Consider the following 12,454-nt stretch of genomic DNA (forward strand, 5'->3'; position numbering starts at 1 on the left):
TATGCATCTCCCGGTCTGTTCAATATAGCATCGTCCACATGTTAACGGTATGCTGTAAACGACTCCTTTTTGGCACGGAAGGTATTTTGTCTTGTGTCGGGTGTCACACCTGCCTTTCATCTCCGTTTGTGTCTGATTAATCTTGCGGCATAGGAAATAAGCCTTATTGGGGGCCGAGCACACAACTTGAACGTTTTGCCGGTTTCCTATTTGTTTTTTCAATTTGTGGGTGACCCCATGAATGTACCGGATTACTGCGAAGGAGTTCTTTGTTTTCCTTGCTTGTTCTTCACTTTGGGCATTGTTGTTCTTGACACTGCGGCATATTTTGGGAACCAGTTGGCGGCGGAGCGGAGTGCCATGGTTTTGGTTTCGATCGAACAGCCGTCTCCGCTTGCACGACGAAATGCGTGCAACTGCAAGCTGCCAAAGTGCCCTCACGTGCACGCGAACATGATTGCACGAAAGAGGCACCAGCCGGGACGCTTGCAAACCATTGTTTTACGTTTGCTTGCTTTTGACGGAAAGCTGGCACGTCGGGAACCAGTAAAACGGTGGCAAGCGGTTTTTTTTTTTAATTGCACGCCTGCAGCACCGTGGACTTGTGGAATGTCTCTGTCTCTTTGGAGACATTGAAAGTGGACATTCATTACTTGTCGAAGGCAAAGCGAGGCTTGTAGCAGCCTTTCAGGAAGTTTTGAAATGAAAAAGAAAAAGCACCCGCTAGTCGTGCTGCACCTTTTTCTTGTGTGCAGTTTCGTATTGAAATTGAGTAGTTACATGTTTTATCAGTCGGAGGCTGTTTCAATTTATTATATAACTAATCAACTTTATGCTGTGATATTTACTAATAAACTGGTCATATTCAAATATATTTAATATGTGCAGTTTGGCTCTTATTTATCTCTAGTGGGTACATATATATGTATCATTTAACTGAAGCATTGCAAAATGTGTCATGTCATTTGCATTTCAGTTACATGTTGAACGACTCCCAGGTGGTCTAACTTGAGAATAATTTGTTGATTGTGGCGAGCAAAGTGTGCTTCATTTGTCCAGCACTTAAAACAAATATTTTTCTTTTTCTAAGAATATCTGCTCCCAAAGACACTTTTTGCTGTTCCGAAACACTGTTTTGGCTGCTCCAAAAGCCACGTTTACTGCTTTAAAAGACTGTTCTGGCTGCTCCAAAAGCCACTTTTGCTGCTCCAAAACACTGTTTTGGCTGCTCCAAAAGGTGGTCCAAAACGGCTTAGGCCAATCACATCACTGTGTTGGGCTACAGATTTGTGAGAATTAACTTGTTTAGATACCAGTTTGTTAACGGCTTCAACCTGTCCCTCGGCGACTCCAAGTTTATTGTTCATTTCGGCTAACATAGTTTCGTGCTTGGTGAACCTGCTTTCTAAAAAGTCGAGTTTCTTCATAATGTCTGCCTGACCACTCTGTAGACTTTTTAGTAAATCTACTTCTACAGAAATAAGAGGACCCGGATTTAGTTCGATATCCCCAGAAAGCAACATCAATATATTCAGGTATAACACGCGGTTTGCAAAGAGGCGAAATCGTCTGCGTGACAATTGCACATTGATTCGCTTACAACAATCGGTACCGACACTTGGCATGAGAGGAGCCGGCAACGCACAGAGCAGTTTTCGAACGTAAATAGTATAGTACATACTAACCTTCATCAGTAACAGTGGCATGAGCTGCATGTCAGCAAGCGTGCCGGCTCCGAATATCACGAAGCCATTGTGACGCTCGTCTATATAGCCTCCGTCGTGGTCACATGGTTCCTCGAAGACCGGCAGAGCGCCATCGTTGAACGGCTTACCCAAGGGAAGCTTGCAATCGGTGATGACTGGCAGTCCGATAACGCTGGTGCCCGTCGACACGTGCCATCCAGTTGTCGTAGAAGCATCGGGAAAGTACAGGGCTGATGTCGCTTCGTTGCCCACGCCGAGCAAGACAGTGGTTCCGAGCACGAAGAAACCTGCATCAGAAACAGTGACATGAACTGCATGTCGGCAAGCGTGCCGGCTCTTCACACGATACGCCGAGACAAAAGCCCTCCCAAGCAGCACCAGAAAGTGAATTTCGACCGGCCGACGGTTGGCCAGTGTCTGGACAGCTTGGCCAATTTAAGTGCTTGGCCACCGGAGGCACAAACAAGGCCGGCAAGAGTCCGGCCACAAACTAGTTGTTTTTAGCTTGTCCGCCGGAGACATAAACACTGCCGGCAAGCGCCTGGCCAGAAGTGCTGATTTTCAGCTTGGCCGCCGGAGACATAAACACGGCCGGCAAGTGTTTGGCCAGCAGTGGTGATTTTCAGCTTGGCCGCCGGAAACATAAACACGGCCGGCGAGTGTTTGGCCAGAAATGCTGATTTTCAGCTTGGCCGCCGTGGACATTAACATGGCCGGCAAGTGTTCGGCCAAAAGTGCTGATTTTCAGCTTCGCCGCAGGGACACCCATAATCTAAACTTTCATCGCGTTGACGAAACTTTGGCATAACGACGGGCAGCGAGAGAAGCATCATGAGCGAGTGGTTGGCAGGATATTAGTGCGTGCACCGCGCGAACACTGTTAGCGCAAGCAAACGATCACCGTTTTATTCAGTTTTTTTTTTTTTGTTAGACTTGAAAGGCTATTGTCTTAACTAGGGCTGTCGTGTGATATGTTCATTTGGAACATTACCAGAAGTGGGAGAATATTGTGCCCGTCGTTGTTATATGAGAATAAAATACGAAAACAGCGCCCACGTCATTTTCGCGCTAACAATACCGCTCTGTCACTGCGCGGCACTCTTAGCGCGAATACCACATCCGCGATTTTTCGGTTAGTGCTCCACATATTTACTTCCCAACTGCATTCGAAGAAAAAAGGTTGTAGTCGGGTGCATCGTGCGCACATACTCCCCTTTCCTGGAAGACGCGCCCTCCGTTACCCAGCCAGTGTATACTTGTACACCGACCATAAGCCCCCTTCTCTACCTTAAAAACCTATAGGTGCATCAATGCACTCAGCTTAGTAAACCGCCACGCTAGACACGCTTCCCGATCAGCTTGTGCTTAAATTGGATAAGATTGGATATTTCAGGCTTTGTGTTTTGGAAGAGCCTAAACGAGACGTCTCTCATATATTGATTAAACTTAAGCTAGTCTCAGTAATGTTTTATATAGGTGCTAGGATACTGATTTCCTGAGTCACCGAAAGCTAACAGCTTCGGTTAAAACCGCAACGGAAACGTTCAAAATCGAACCACACGTAAAAGAAAAAGAAAATGAACATCTCGACCTAGATGTGCAGAACGCTGGTTTTGTTGTTAACAACGTGGTTGTTGGCGGGTGGTGGGCAACGCCGTGACGCTATTGACGCTACCGTGGTGATTGACGCCAGTCATGCTCGGCCGTACTACACAGTAAAAGTGTTTACACCTTTAAGGGTGTAAAAGGGGTGTTGTAGCAACTTACACCCTCGGCTACACCCTTTTAACACCCTAAAAACTAGGAATAAAACCTCATAATTTTAACGAAAAGGGTGCTGTTTCGTGTTACATCCTACATTTAGTGAAGAATGTAAGAAAGGTGCAGGAAGAGGGTGCTAAATAAATAATGCGAAATGGTTTTGGAAAGCTTATATATGGCTCCGTCCATAATGTACAGGTAAGATTTCTGCTTGAAAAGCAACAGTTGTTAGCAGTCTAGTTTTTTATAATGTCAGTTGTAATTCATGCAAATAGCTGATAATAAAGTGCCTCTTTTGCATACAATTTTTATCTTTGCAATCAAAATTTTAGGGCTGGGCAATTGATCGATTAACTTACCGATTAATCGATTAATGCTTTAATCGCGATTAATTTGTTTAACCCGTTAATCGGCCAAATTTAAACGAACCAAAATTAAATAAAGATGAAATGTTTTCACCATGTAGACACGGACCAGCACACCTATATGAAGTGAAAAATTTAGGTGAAGTATTAACTTAAGGTAAACTGGAAGGGGGAGATTTGTAACTTCAAACAAGTCCAGAAGGTTACACATGTCCCAGAGACTTCAACGCCGTGCGAGTGTCTGTTTAGCGCAGCAGAGACTGCTGTGAGCAATCAAAGGAGGCCGCCCTTTTCGGAAAATATCAACGAACATTTTTGCCTCATGGAGCAGAAGTAATAATATGTGAGTGTGAGTGTTTTTTAACTGTTCTCAACTGTATATCGAAGCTTATTCATAATTGAAATTATTGCGTCGTTTAACACATATTAAGCAAAAAGAAATAAAATAGATGCAATTTTTACTTTTGAGCCATATTATATGCATGGAAATAAACGAGACTGATTAATCGATTAATTAATCGATGAAAGGCTGGCGATTAATCGGGTTAAAAGTTTTAATCAACGCCCAGCCCTAAAAATGTTATATATGAGTTGATATTTAATTTTCTTACAAATCACTCCATGCTCAGTAATTGAAAAGTAGGGTGAAATGCTCTATACTAGCATTTTTTACAAATATTTATTGATGGAAGTGTACAGTAAAAAAATCAGTTAGTCTCGAGTTTATATCTGGCAACATGAAATCAAAATATAGTGAAAATGTTTGACAAATATTCATGACATGCTGTTAAAACCTGTCACATGACCATGTCAACCTGAGTAAAATATTCATTTGAGAATATGGTGACATGCACAAAAACTAACACACATAAAGAGGCAAATCCCATAGTAAACCAGTCCGAGACATCCCATACAAAAATGGCCTATGGTCGTCTATGGAAAATTCAATGGCAGGCTATCACTTCCTGTAGCTTTGCATGGTCGGCCTTAGAAATTTATAGATACAGCTACAGCCAGCTATAGACCTTTTCATTTTAGTAGTTGCCTCACCGGCGGATAGAGGGCGCTGACGCACTCTGCGCCATTAGGTTGCTTCAATTTGGTTGGTTTCGGTTTCAACGTGGACGCGGCTATGTTGCTGTTTTACGTTGTTTTTGCTTAATTTTGTGATACGATTATTTTCCTTGTGGCACACAACCAATTAAACAGTGGCATTGAGCCACTTTGAGGACTACGAGGCGTATTTGGGCCTAAATTGCGGGCTTTTTTTACCAACTCCTTTGATGTATCTGATTATGGTCGGATGCGCAACGCCTGCATGATGTACAGGGAAGATTACCATCGTCTACGGCCGTACCCGATGACACCAGTTTCCAGAAAAACAAACAAATGAAGAGACTAACAATTTAATGTTAAGAAGCATATTGACAGCTTGATTAGCAATGTGCTCAATCAGCCAGAACAAATGAACTCGCGAATTTATTACTCACTGTTTGGTTTTCGTGGGCACACTCAACCTTTAGTGATTTTCGCAGACTAAAAACGTATCGTGTAATGACGTAGATAATTTATATAAACAAGTAGTATCGTCTCGGCCTCTTTTTTTAAAATTCAGTTCTTGAGCATGTTTTCACAGGCCGAGTAGAAAATTTCTTAAATTATCAACCCTGCTAAAGTACTCATAAGCAGCATTTCGCTATATTGATCCTCAGAAATAAATTATTCTATATGAACATTTGCTTACTCAACATATGGTATAAGTGGCAGGCCCGTCAAATTCAATCTGACATTTGTCTTCCGTAAAATTGGCCAAATAAAATTAAAGGGCGCAGGAGGAGAAATACCTCGGAAAGTTTGGCAGAATTCTACCGCTAGGCAACACTTCACAGACCTCCGTGAACAAATATTTCTTTGCTTGAACAGATTCGCATTGCAAATTTCGGCTTCGCCAGCCACCAAAAGCAAAGCTCTATTCGCCATCGACAATCCTGGACTCAAGTAATTGTTATGCAAACGACTTTTTTTTTTCTTTTTTTTTTCGGCGTTAATTATTGCAGATTTTAGATACTGGCAGAAATTAAAACAGCGTACGGAAAAGAAAAAAAAGCGTCGTCATTATTGCGCATGTCCCGAACCCAAACCGCGTTTTGGATTAGCAAATAGAAACGACGTTATTTCTTTGTGCACGCTATTCCAAAACTCGCTACTGTTGTGGCAGTTTCTTACGCGGGAAGTCCCAACTGGTTATCTAAATATAATCAATAAATCACTTAAATGACTGTTGAAAAGGGAGCGAGCACTGTATACGTTTTCTTAAACTTCATAAGTAAACCGACCAACCGAACGGTTACGTCGTAAAAAAAAGTTTGAGAACCTCATACACATACCTCATACACATACCAACAAATCGCTTGATGTTGACGTAGCAGTAGTTGTAGCCTCGGATAAAATACAAGTTAAACGTTCGGTGTCTATCTCCTCCGCGAGTTTCGATCCTCACATAATCAAAATACACAGATTCCGATATATTATAAATGCCAAGAACGATACTTTTAAGAAATACAGATAGTCTCATTGCGCTGACTATTCTTGACGCCTTCCGATCCTAAATGCACGATATAAATATACGCGCTTCTTACTGAGAATGTTCCACCACTATAAGTAAACAAACCTCAGTTGTCATAAGGACCTTTGAACCCTCGTGATCTCTTAGTCGTCAAGTAGACGTATCGGGCTACAGTTTCCGAAGTAAGGCAAGAAAGCGCGGCGAAACGCCATGAAAAACACGATTACAACCAATACAACGCATCCACCAAGGCGCGGAGGGGAGAGCGGAGCAGCAACTTGAAGCAACCTAATGGCTGCCGCGTCACGTGATTCCAAGATGGCAGCGCCCATGCGGAGTAGGGTGAAAAGGTCTATAGAAACGTTTAGGGCCCTGTGCCTAAAGACTCAGGGCTATGTTTCAATAACGACAACAACAATAATAATAATAATAATATTAATCAATAAGTTAGTGTTTTAACAGTGTCCAGGGACATCCAATTGTTCTTCTTGCGGGCGCAGTGCAATAGAACGCACAAACAGACGCGCGCTCGCAGTCGCACACATACACGCGCGCACGCACGTACACACACACACGCATGCACACGCGCAAACCCACGCCCGCGCGCAGACGCACACGCACGCACAACCAGAGACGCACACACGCATGCACCCGGACGCATCCACTCGCGCGCACACAAACACGCACGCGCCCATACACGCACACACACGCAAACAATTACGACGAAGGAAACGTTGCTCAAGTTAGTTTTGGTTTCGGTTTACACAAAAAAGAAACAACCTAAAGTTTAAATAAAACCTAAGAGTTACTCACTTTTTGTAATGTTTTACATTATTATTCTAAGGACATTCTTATTGTTACTAATATAATAATAATTTGCTTAGTATCGTTCTAAAAAATAACAATAAATAAAAAGGAAAAGCGACTCTTGAAGACTGCGCAAGGCAATCGCTATTGCAATCAGCTTCCGTTGGGCTCGGTTGAATGGTCGTTGAAGTTCCAGAAATTTCAAAAATCTTTTTTTTTTTTTTTTTTTTTTTTACGTTTTAGCCGTTTTAGTTGATATTTTAGATATCTTCCTTACGAATACCGTGTTCAAGAATAGCAATCGATAACTGAGAGCTGGGAGACGCTGCGTCTTGCCAACGCCCGTAAGTTCAGAACCGCCCATGCACGGCTCGTGCAAACGCCTGTAAGCAACTTTCTTTTCTTTCTGCGAAGCGGGCTGCTGTTTCAAACTTTGTCGTGTACCGTGCGCTTGCTAAGCAATGCTTGATTCTAACTATGCTTCTGCGCTGTGTTATTTCGTTATTTGAAAAGAGCGTATCTTCTTCAAAACCTGTGGCTCGCTCCGCAGTGTGAGAAAGATTCCCGTGCGGCGGAACCGTGGGCATGTTCTGGGCGCCGTCGTGCGGCGCTCGTCCGACGACGTTTGTGCGGAGCGTTCAAGTGCCGTCTGACGGCAGTTCAAGCATTCAGTCGCCTTCCCAAAGTGTTAATCACAGGTCATGCTAGTTCTGACGTCTTGTCCTGACAGCCGCTCGCCACCGATTTGTTTCAAAGGCGGGAGCGAGAAAAACGTTACAAGAGCGAGCATGCAGCATGATTTTTTGCATAAGCTAATTAATGCCTGTGCCGTAAAGACGCGCGGTCTCTTCGTCATATTTCCGTGGGTAAAAGCGCTGAAAACATCAGACAAACAACGCCCTGTGTTGTTTGTTTCTTTTACTTTTCTGTTGTTTTTAGAGCTTTTACCCTCTGAAATTAGGTCTCTTCGCGTTTACCGAACCGGCACACTTTTTACGTTTACGATTGTGTGATGCAAAAAATAAAAGGAGTTTAGATGTCACGTTTTTTAGTAGTGGCGAAAGCCCTTACAAAAATCAGAGCAGCTGGAAAAAGCAAAAACATGAAAAAAGGCGGAAAAAATTAACTGATGTCAAACCTGAATGTTTGATGGAGTTCAAACACTACCACCGTACCAACTCGCCCGGTTATTCTTTCTGTCAAAGAATAATAGCCAAAAGTAATAAACAAATAAATGTCAACTATTAATTGGTTACAAAGTTGTAATTGGTGCAGTGCAGCCCTACGCTACTCTACTCTTTTGATATCAGGTAATGTGTAAACGTATAGGGCAGTTCATAGCAACCATTTATGCCCGACCCATTATATTGAGTTTTTTTTTATATAAAAGTTATATGAAAAAAACTGCTCTTCCTAAATTAAGCCGAACCACTGTATGTACAATAGCGTGTAACGTTTATGTATGTTCTCAGCAAAAGAAAAGGATGCATTAAAAAAGGCCAATCATTTTGTTTCCTCTCTGTTAGAGCTTCTTTCACGTACTTGCAAAATGTGGGTGTCTACATCTAAAAGAGTGGAATTGACATTTCCTGCAGGGCTGGAAGGCCTGACTCAGTTTGGCTGGCAGCTTAAAACCTATGGGAACCTGGGGAACTGAACCACAAGAGTGAGAGTGACACCCGCCTTGCACTTCCTGAACGATGGCACCATGAGGAAGGGGGAGCTGCCCTAAAGTGAATGCAATAGCAGGTGGGTCGTTCCAGTGAACCCCTATACAGATGATACCAAGCAGAAAATTATTAATAAATGTGTTATTAAAAACATGGAATGTGAATGGCACGGACAGAAAGGAGGAGATCAACACACCGCTGTGTTGTGTTCATATTCTCCGTTCCGATATTCTTCATGATTTCTTTTCAATAATTGGCTACTAACTAGTCCAATCATCAGCACTAGTCAATAAAAGTATGCTGCTATTTAGTAGTATGCATTAACACCGTGCTTGCAGTTGAATCCTACAGTCATTTCTTAATAAACAAAAACGAGGGTGCAAGCTAGCTAAACAGGCTAAACACATAATTTATTAAAGACGGATTCTCTGAAGGACGACACAAACGCAGAGAAGTATCAGACACAGCTGAGTATTAATGGGCAAAAAATGAATATTCGACTCAAAAAAGAAAACGTAGGGGAAGACATGAAGTCAGTCTTTACGATTTCTCTTCCGCTTGCCACCACTTTACAAAGGGAATTCCTTCCTGGGCCTTACAGCGTTTTACTGTTCACAACCCCTGACATACGCAAGGACAGTAAACATAAAAAAGCAACCTACTAACATTTGGGTAAATGTGATTGAACAAACAACAGGGAATGCCTTGAGCTTTAAACCTAGGAAATAAAAAATTTGCACAACATCAAGATTTAAAAAAAACGGACGGACGCATCACACCTGTTTCTAACAAAAATATAGGCCAAAAAACTTCTTCCACTCGATGGAAAAACACAGGGAAGGCACTAATAGATTTCTAGGTTTCATCATTGTTAGTGATTCTTTCAGTATACACATGTGGTCACTCTCTTTAGTTAAAATTATTTCAGTAGTCTTCTATAAGGCCACACAATTATTACATTAGATCACGTGTTTTGACACAGCTGAATACAGATCCTTATTTTTCTGCAATATTTATACTAAGTTCAATCGGTCCTTATTGCAGGGTTTTATCGCATGAAGTGTTCTATGAATCGAGCGAGAATTTCTAGCGGTCCTTGGGACATGTCGTGCTGTAGAGTTATCTATTACTGGCTTTTCTTTGTTACTTTGTGGGATATGGCAAGCGTTATTGAATTTATTGCAGGTCCCAGCTGCACCAAGCGAGTAGACTCACCGTCAAAGACCGCAAGGCGCTATCTTCAAGTAGCGCAGAGTGTTCTATGATGTGAGCAATCATGTTTGGCAGTCTTTGGTACATGCAGTGCGGGGGGTTTATGTAAAACTGGCCTTGTCCGTTTGAACCAGTTTTACTTCAGAAAAAAGTGGACCTCTATAGTGGGATGGTGCACGGCTGCATGCACATGCACCCGGTATTTATTATATGTATATATACATAAATACAAAGCTTTCTATTTTGATTCAAACAAAGTAAAAAAAAAAAAAGAAAGACGGCGTGAGTGTTACTTGGATGTTGACTTCAATGTGTGTTTGTGGGGCTCAGAGGACATTACATAAGGGGAAAACCCTTAGCAGAATGTTATTCAAAACTAATTAACCAAAATTTGTAATAATGGTTTTATGAGGTATGTTTCAATTCTAGTTTCAAAGGCAGTGAATATTAAAGACTAACACAATTGACACAATTCACGAATGGCAACAAGTTTCGAAATATTCAGTGATAAAAATCTGCCTTTTTGTCGCCCAATTCCAAAATCTTGCGCGCAGAAGGCCTCAGGATGTCGTGGAGACCTGGTTGCTTCGGACGCACCTTCACTATCCTGGAAGTATGACGCCGATGCTTCCGCCAAGGACACACTGTCGAGATAGTGACGACGTACTCGGTATGACTAGGGGACTCTTCTGCCCATTATTAACGGCACGAAATCTTGAGCTGAAGCTGAGCACGGTTTTTGCATCCGACATTAAAAACGCAAAAGTTGGATAATGAATACCTCCAAGCCGCTTGGCTTTTTGTGAATGGTTTAAATAGGGATAGCCTTTAATATTACCGGCTTTTAACACTGCAGTTGCAACATGGTCCATAAAGCCATGAATTACAAAGCTAACAGATTTTGGTCAATTAGTCAACGTACTGTGACAGTTATCCCCTTTACTAATGTCCGCCGAGTCCCACGAACACGCAGTGAAGACATCGACAAAACTCTCACGGCCTTTTTTTTTAAATTTTGTTAGCTTCCAAATAGAATGCTGTGCAGAGTGTATACACGTAAAAGGACTTGTAGAATGTAGTCATGCACATAATTGTTACAAAACTTTGCTTTTCACCCAATTAAGTATTGCATTTGTCATTGCAACCTTCCAAACATAAGCAAAGCATCCAGTTTGGTACTCAAAGTGTATTCTATTCGGCAATAAATCAACGGACTACTACTTGGTTCGCCTTTGGCTTCATTGTGAAAATAATAGGCATCTGTGAATCATGGATTTTGGCTTAAAATGGATAATAATTTGAGCTTATTAACTTTTCAGTTGAATGTCACATAGTTTCTGCACCTCTCTCCAAGCCCGTGAATTCTGGGTCCGTTTACATGAAGTCATCCAGCAGCCGCTGGTTACCTTTTGGGCCACCGAGATTGCTCCTCTCTTGACGCAGACAGCTCATTGTATATTTTGTCAGAACACCTTTGTCTGTTACGAATTCGAGGGGTGCATTGAGGTGCAAACGCAACAATGTATCACAGATAGCTGTAGAAATATATTATCACGAGCGCCTTTTAATGTGTAATCACCCCCTCCACCGTTGAAAACCGCAGCCGTCAACCTCGACACGCTGCATGCTGGATTTTTGCTGCACCGGTTGGTGATTGGACGGGGGAGTTCATATGGCCGGCGACTGTATTTAAAATGTAGCTCTTGAAAATTAATTTTTACAGCTACATGCGAAACATTTTTATGTTGGCTGTTTTCTGTAACCTTTATCTTTGGGTTTTTCAGTGTAGAGGAGGAGGCAAAAAAATTAACATTGGCCAAGAGACAAATATTAGCATGTACCGTTATGGTCAGTCGCAGCCCTATACGGTTCATAAATGCAGGGTGGCGAGTTGAGAAGGGTGCGTCTGTGGCAAACATAGATTGTAGCACCTAAGCTCCCCGCCTTCTGTGGGTGTTTGTCCTTTTTTTTGCAACTTGACTTCCCTTGGCTATGTTCGCTGATACCGAAAAGAACCCATTATCGCACCCAATGAACGCTGGCCACCGATGACACCGTTTGACAAAGCGTGTCTGCCCAAACGCCCCTGCTTTTTGCCTTCTTCTTTTAGACATGTTGTTTCTCACCTGTGCATTTGTTTCTCATCTGGGCATTTGTCTTACCCATACAATAACCTCAAATGTACACAGGAAGACTGCTGTCAGCAGAAAGAAAACCGGCCGTTGTAGAAGTTAAAAGTGAGAGCAAAGCAAAAAATCACACATTGCAAAAATAAACCAGTGATGCGTCGGATTTTTTAGTGGCTTTTTCTTATCTCCAAACCTGTCACCTCATTTCTAACAATAAATATAACAAGATACATAAGTC

The sequence above is a fragment of the Ixodes scapularis genome, unplaced genomic scaffold (genome assembly GCF_016920785.2).
Source record: "Ixodes scapularis isolate PalLabHiFi unplaced genomic scaffold, ASM1692078v2 PGA_scaffold1__304_contigs__length_218370807, whole genome shotgun sequence".
Taxonomy (NCBI): Eukaryota; Metazoa; Arthropoda; class Arachnida; order Ixodida; family Ixodidae; genus Ixodes; species Ixodes scapularis.